At 34.9% G+C, this 6938-nt stretch overlaps 1 long non-coding RNA gene across 1 annotated transcript; it reads right to left on the bottom strand.

The window, feature by feature from the left end:
- Window positions 1–383: 383 nt before the first annotated feature.
- On the bottom strand, window positions 384–5109 carry LOC131529105 (uncharacterized). Its single transcript, XR_009268003.1, has 5 exons — window positions 4926–5109; window positions 3435–3488; window positions 3248–3349; window positions 1138–2966; window positions 384–955 (listed from the first exon to the last, which is right to left on the bottom strand). It is a non-coding gene; the product is annotated as an uncharacterized LOC131529105 (long non-coding RNA).
- Between the last annotated feature and the right edge of the window lie 1829 nt (window positions 5110–6938).

Below are 6938 nucleotides of genomic sequence, written 5' to 3'. Positions count from 1 at the left end.
GGAACCAAATATGTAACTAAGAAATACGCAATATAATACCCCTTAAAAAAACACATGGTCTAATATTCAAAAATAAAAAGACAATTTGTTTACAGAAAATGTCATAAGATGCCAAATAATATTTTACAAACCGGGAGTTTTGAGGCTCCAGTTGAAAAGATATTATTTTCTTACCTTTAATGAAGACATATTTTAATATTTTACAATTATTATTCTCCTGTAATCATTGTTTGCATCTGTTGTGACTAAATGCAGGACCAATTAAAATTGTTAACAATTATTATATAATTTTATTATATATTTAGAATATAATTTTCATCAAGAATATATATATATATATATATATATATATATATATATATATAGTGACAGGAGTGGGAAATGGGAGTGTTGACTGTAAAGTAGAAATTAAAACAAGTAGACATGCTAAGACTGGAAGTTGGCAGTGAAGGGCTGAGAGCAGAGGTGCCACACGAGAGAGAGAGAGAGAGAGAGATGTGGAAGCTTTTGGAAGGGCTGATATTGTGGAGAGCTGATGGAGAAGGACTAAGTAATCTGTGAGAAATCCTGCAAGACAGGAAGAAAAAGAATTAAACACTCTGACTACTTACAATGGGCACAATCTGCATGAGAGTTGAGGCAAAGGCCAATGACAGCAGTAAAAGTCGTAGAATTTTGTATGAGTAGGTTTGTACAATATCATATGAATTTGCTGATTTGCTAAATTGTATGAATTATTACTCCTTCAACATGACACTTTGTTGAGGGTTCTTCCTGACGGGGCCGTGGGGTATGTAAACCAAAGTTAAAGAAACATCAAATGCTGTGCAAATAGTCAAGGTGCTCAGACCAACACAGACATACCATTGGAAATTTTTTCCTTTGCAGCTTTTGGTCTTCTCCGTAAACGCACAACACGGCCAAATTCAAATCCCATGACAGGCCTTCCTTTGGTCTTCCGAAACGAAGAGAAATATATACATGTTGAGACAGTATTTTAAAAATGATCTGTGAGCAAAATATTTGAGAGGAAGGACTATAAGGGCAGATATTATCAACACATAATATAAGGATGTGCTCATTAAAGCAAATCAGTTATTACTAAAAGTGTTCAACAAAACTTGTGAAGAGCTGAACCTTTGAAGGACTTGTTCAGCCTCCTTGGCAGCTTCTTCAAGATCAGCATTGAGAGCTTCGAGTTCAAGTTCCCTGTTAATTCCAGCAGCTTTCTGAAAGAATTGGTCAAAATTTGATGCTATGTTTTAAAAATATGCCATGATGAACCACAGAAAGAGAGCGAGCAAAATATGTGTAAATGAATTACGGATTACAGTTTGGAAAATAGGAAAAGAAAAGCTGAGAGAGAGAGAGAGAGAGAGAGAGAGCCTTTACAAGAGATGGCTTCTTAAAAGAGCTGCTGGAGTATGTGATCTGACGTTCTGCAAGACAAAAAAATATTGAATTACGATTACTTCACAAAAACATATTAAAGTCATGGAAAGCATTGTGGTTACTGTGCTTTACAAATAGTATACTGTAAAAACAGTTACTGTGGTAAAAACATGGTAAGTATTGTTGTTACTGTGCTTTAACTTCAAATACCACAGTAAAACTACGGTTACTGAGGTAAACTCATAGTAAGTATCGAGGTTATTGTGCTTTAACTACAAATACCACAGTAAAACTACGGTTACTGAGGTAAACTCATAGTAAATATGTAAGTTATTGTGCTTTAACTACAAATACCAAAGTAAAACTACAGTTACTGAGGTAAACTCATAATAAATATGTAAGTTATTGTGCTTTAACTACAAATACCAAAGTAAAACTACGGTTACTGAGGTAAACTCATAGTATGTATCGAGGTTATTGTGCTTTAACTACAAATGCCACAGTAAAACTACGGTTACTGAGGTAAACTCATAGTACGTATCAAGGTTATTGTGCTTTAACTACAAATGCCACAGTAAAACTACGGTTACTGGGGTAAACTCATAGAGAGTATCGAAGGTTATTGTGCTTTAACTACAAATACCACAGTAAAACTACGGTTACTGAGGTAAACTCATAGTAAATATGCAAGTTATTGTGCTTTAACTACAAATACCACAGTAACATTACGGTTACTGTGGTACTCAGTCATAATACATATCGAGGTTATTGTGCTTTAACTACAAATATCACAGTAAAACTACGGGTACGGTGGGAGAAGCATGGTATATTTTGTGGTTACTGTGCATCGACTACACATGACATGGTCGAGCGACAGTTACTATGGTAAAAATACGGTAAATGTGTGGACTTTTTACATGATCCCTTTCCCACCATAGGCTAATTTTAAATTAATAACTTCATTTATAAACACGGAACATGGAGTATTTTATGAGACGGTACCTGTATGTGTCCTGAAGTCATCTAAATCCATCTTTTAATGCACTATTTCGCTGGTCTTTGGTCCATGTGCAGTTGTTGGCATTGAGAAACGATCGCCCCTGCTCCAGTGGTAACTTCACCTTCATACATGTGTGTGGGGATTAACCATGTGGATCAACGATAACAGCCTTCTGAGCCTACCAGTAGGCGCAGCAGACCTCTTCTGGCCCATATCTATGACCTGATATCCACTGATAACACCGGGGATTCTTTTACTATTGACATAAAGTAGGGTTAACATCTTGCAAGTTTATGAGTAAATTATTTGTCTGTATGTGCTGAGCTCAGTTGTGAACAAACGAATACAAAATTTAAAAGCTGTTAAAAATATTTTAATGAAAAACAAACAAATACTGATTCATTCACATATAAATTTGTTAAAACAATAATACTCAACAAAAATACAATAAGCATCTGCATATTTATCAAGGTTTTCCACTTGAGAGATGCGAAAAAAGCATTGGAAATGATTCCCGGCCGATCACCACTATTCCATCTTCACCCTCTGGATTCTCCAGGCATCGAATAGAAATCTGAAACACATTACACATTACAACACTTAAACTACATCTAACAATATCTGCCTAATTTAACAGTTTTTGTCCATTTTAAATCACTTAAAGCCATGCTGTGAATATAATATGTGAGTTTTTGTCAGTTTTAAAGCACTTGAAGCCATGCTGTGAGTATAATGGCCAATATGTGATATATCATGCCAAAACTGTTTAGCCATGACTGTATTCACAATACAGCATGACCACTCATACCATATTTCTAAAATAGTACAACTGAGGAAAATCAGGTTATGACTTACGTTTGGTTGACTGATGGAATGGAAATAATTGTGAAATGATTCAGAGTCAAACACCACTTGTCCATCTTGACCATCACAGTTGTCCACACACTGGACAGGATACTAAAACACAATGGATGTCATATGCAAAATAAAACCTTTTTCAAGATGTTTAATGAATTAATGGTTTAAATAAACCTGACTATACCTTAAGCTGCCAAGTATCGACGACAGTTGGACAAAACTTGCAGCACGAGTTACCCTAATTTAATAAAAAAATAAATGATGTATAACCTCATGCCAAAAATATGAAGAACAAAAGATATCTCTGTCAAGAGCAATGCAGTCTTTATCAGACTGAGTGCCTGTTCTGCAATGTTAACATGTTCGCATTCCAAACAACTTAATTTGTGTATTTGCATATTTAAAGTTAAAGTTGCAAGTTAAAATCTCTTTTTAATCTTTATTTATCCTAATTAATGAAAGAGATTGGTTATTAATTATAATTGAAACCTTTACATTACAGGGGAGAGGAAAAGTGCCGATCGTGATATTGCTGTGTCACTTGCTAGCATGAAGCACTGCTAGAGCCTCTGTACAACTTTTTTAGATGTTTTAAAAGTTGTAGAGAAATGTTTGAAAACTAAATTAAACTGTACATAGTATAAACAGTAGTGTATAATGAATGTTAAGATAAACTCTTTTAAATTTTGTTCTGTTCTTGTTGCCACTAGCATGCATCGGACATCTTTGTCAGATCTATAGCCTCGCCAGTTTTTTTTTTAGCTTTATAAACCTTTGATAGCCATTCGCACTTGCAAACTTATTTTTAGATTACATACCATTGAAATGTCTTGTAGGTTTGTTGTTTTTCTCGATCGTGCAGATTTGATCTTCGTAACAATGTGATCAACTTAGCTATGTTTTAAACGCAAGCCTTCAATTGTTAATATGTATAGAGATTTGTTACGTAGTGCGGCGCATTCATTCTGATTGGTGGAAAAATAAGACATTTATATGAAATGCATAAATATATAAGGACTATGAATTGATGTGTTATTAATACATTATATTTTGCAGCAACATACACAGGAGGTTGACACATTATAAAACATTGATTAATAATATTAACATATATATAACAATTAACATATAACAATAATATTAATATATAAACATTATTATATTGCATAATGCTTGACGGATCAGTATTATATATCCAAATAATTAAACTAATTAAATACTTTATAATTAAAAAATAATTAAGTATTTGAACACTTTGTACATACAAGTCAGTTAAGTGACTAACCATTTTCAACAATATCTCCATTGTTTTAGTATTTGAAACCAAATTAAAAATTATACCTGAATATTCTGATTGTTTTGATTGGAAGGTGTTCTTGTGCTGTCTTTCTTTACAAATAAATGTCACTTGGATATATGTATAAATTGACTTACAATGCAAAAACATTCATACATTTTTAAGCTTGCATAAAATGAGCAATTTTTAGGTTACTTTTTTAGGTCACATCATATTTGATGTCCAGTGTATTACTTTTAATTATGTAGGCCTACTGTTCGAAGTTGTTACAATATTGGAGTTTTAAGTTATTACATAAGTTATTGTCAACCAAAACTACAAAGAAGTCAACAATGTAAAGCTTTCTAATAGTCATTCACAGCAAAAAGTTCATATCACCTTTTTGTCCCTGAGTTCAGCATGGTTAAATGAAGATTTGACACTGTGAAATTCCAATCATCCAACTACTCCACAATGAAGTGAAAAATCCAGACAAAAATATCCCCAAATGGTAAAGCATATACTTCCACAGGTGACTACTGACTTTGAATGAACAACTCTGGAAAATAATGATCACACCTTAATGGTGAAAACACTTTCATATTTTTCTGCTTACAAAAAAAAAAAAAAAAGGTTGACAGGCTTAGCAGGCTTCTCAACTTAAGGAATGCATTGCAAGATGTACCAGTATAAGAAACAATGATTCAGGCAGGGCTAGGCAAATAAAAGGACAAGGAAATGCAATTATTCCCTTGTTTGTACCATCAGTATGAATTAAATCCTTATTAGGCAAAGTTTTGAAGTGAAGAAAATATACTAGGAGGTACATCAAATATTTACAACATGTATTTCTTCAGTAAACTAATTAATTACAAATATAATATCAGTACAATAATCATTCAACAAGCTTGCTGGGGGATAAATGAAAGCTGTCTACCACAGCCCACAGTGGATAAGGTTTTACATATAGGCTATTACCAATTTGTGGGTTACTACCCACGACCCAACCACAAGCACTAATCCAGTAGGAGTTCAATCCCTAACTGCCTGGCAGCAGGAACCATTGATTTCGGAACCATTGATTTATGGCAGATTTTGTCTTTTGCACTCCTCCCACTCTAGCTCTAATGCTTTTTTATTTGGCATCTGCATATGACTCCCCTAGTAAAAAAGTAATATATTCAAAATACATTTATTTCATACTAAGTATAGTTAAAATCTATTAACACTGACATATTGCTTGAGACTTACTGATATAAAAATTATAATTAAACTTTATTTGGAGTACTACTTGCGCACAATGCACATTTCTTAACATGAAGTCTAAAATATGTTTTCATGTCACTATTAGTGAAGTGACATACGGCCAAGTATGGTTACCCATACTCGGAATTTGTGCTCTGCATTTAACCCATCCAATGTGCACACACACAGCAGTGAACTCACACACACCGTGAACACACACCCGGAGCAGTGGGCAGCCATTTATGCTGCGGCGCCCGGGGAGCAGTTGGGGGTTCGGTGCCTTGCTCAAGGGCACCTCAGTCGTGGTATTGAGGTGCCGAACCTTTGGATTGTGAGTCCAACTCTCTAACCATTAGGCCACAACTTCCCCATTGATGAGGACTGTAAATGCCAGGTATTTAAAGTGTACCTGAAGTATACTTGCAATAGTTCCACTTTAGCACAATCAAATATACACTGAACAAAATTATAAACGCAACACTTTTGTTTTTGCCCCCATTTTTCATGAGCTCAACTCAAAGATCTAAGACTTTTTCTATGTACACAAAAGGCCCATTTCTCTCAAATATTGTTCACAAATCTGTCTAAATCTGTGTTAGTGAGCACTTCTCCTTTGCCGAGATAATCCATCCACCTCACAGGTGTGGCATATCAAGATGCTGATTAGACAGCATGATTATTGCAGAGGTGTGCCTTAGGCTGGCCACAATAAAAGGCCACTCTAAAATATGCAGTTTTATCACACAGCACAATGCCACAGATGTCGCAAGTTTTGAGGGCGTGTGCAATTGGCATGCTGACTGCAGGAATGTCCACCAGAGATGTTGCCCGTGAATTGAATGTTAATTTCTCTACCATAAGTATACCAGGTACACTTAAACTCAGAGCTCAACAGGGGTCAGCTGAACTGAGTGGCCAGTGCAGTAACCCATCAGTTGGGATCATTGTCATTTAAATGCTCTAATCGAGATAAACCTCTCTAAAATGTGGATCATGTAAAATAATAGATCCATTAGAGTAGATGCACGCTTTTAAAATGATGTAATCTCTTGCAGTGGGAGAGGTAGGGGACGTGTTAAATTTGAAACTCAATATAGTGCTGTAGCCATGACATCATGGGGTTTTCAATTTATGAGTAAAACAAGGTCTGCAGTAAATATCAACTGA

This window comes from Onychostoma macrolepis, chromosome 21 (assembly GCF_012432095.1).
Source record: "Onychostoma macrolepis isolate SWU-2019 chromosome 21, ASM1243209v1, whole genome shotgun sequence".
NCBI classification, from domain to species: Eukaryota; Metazoa; Chordata; class Actinopteri; order Cypriniformes; family Cyprinidae; genus Onychostoma; species Onychostoma macrolepis.
Note: the sequence above shows the minus strand (reverse complement) of the source record. Positions and strands in the feature narration are given on the sequence as shown.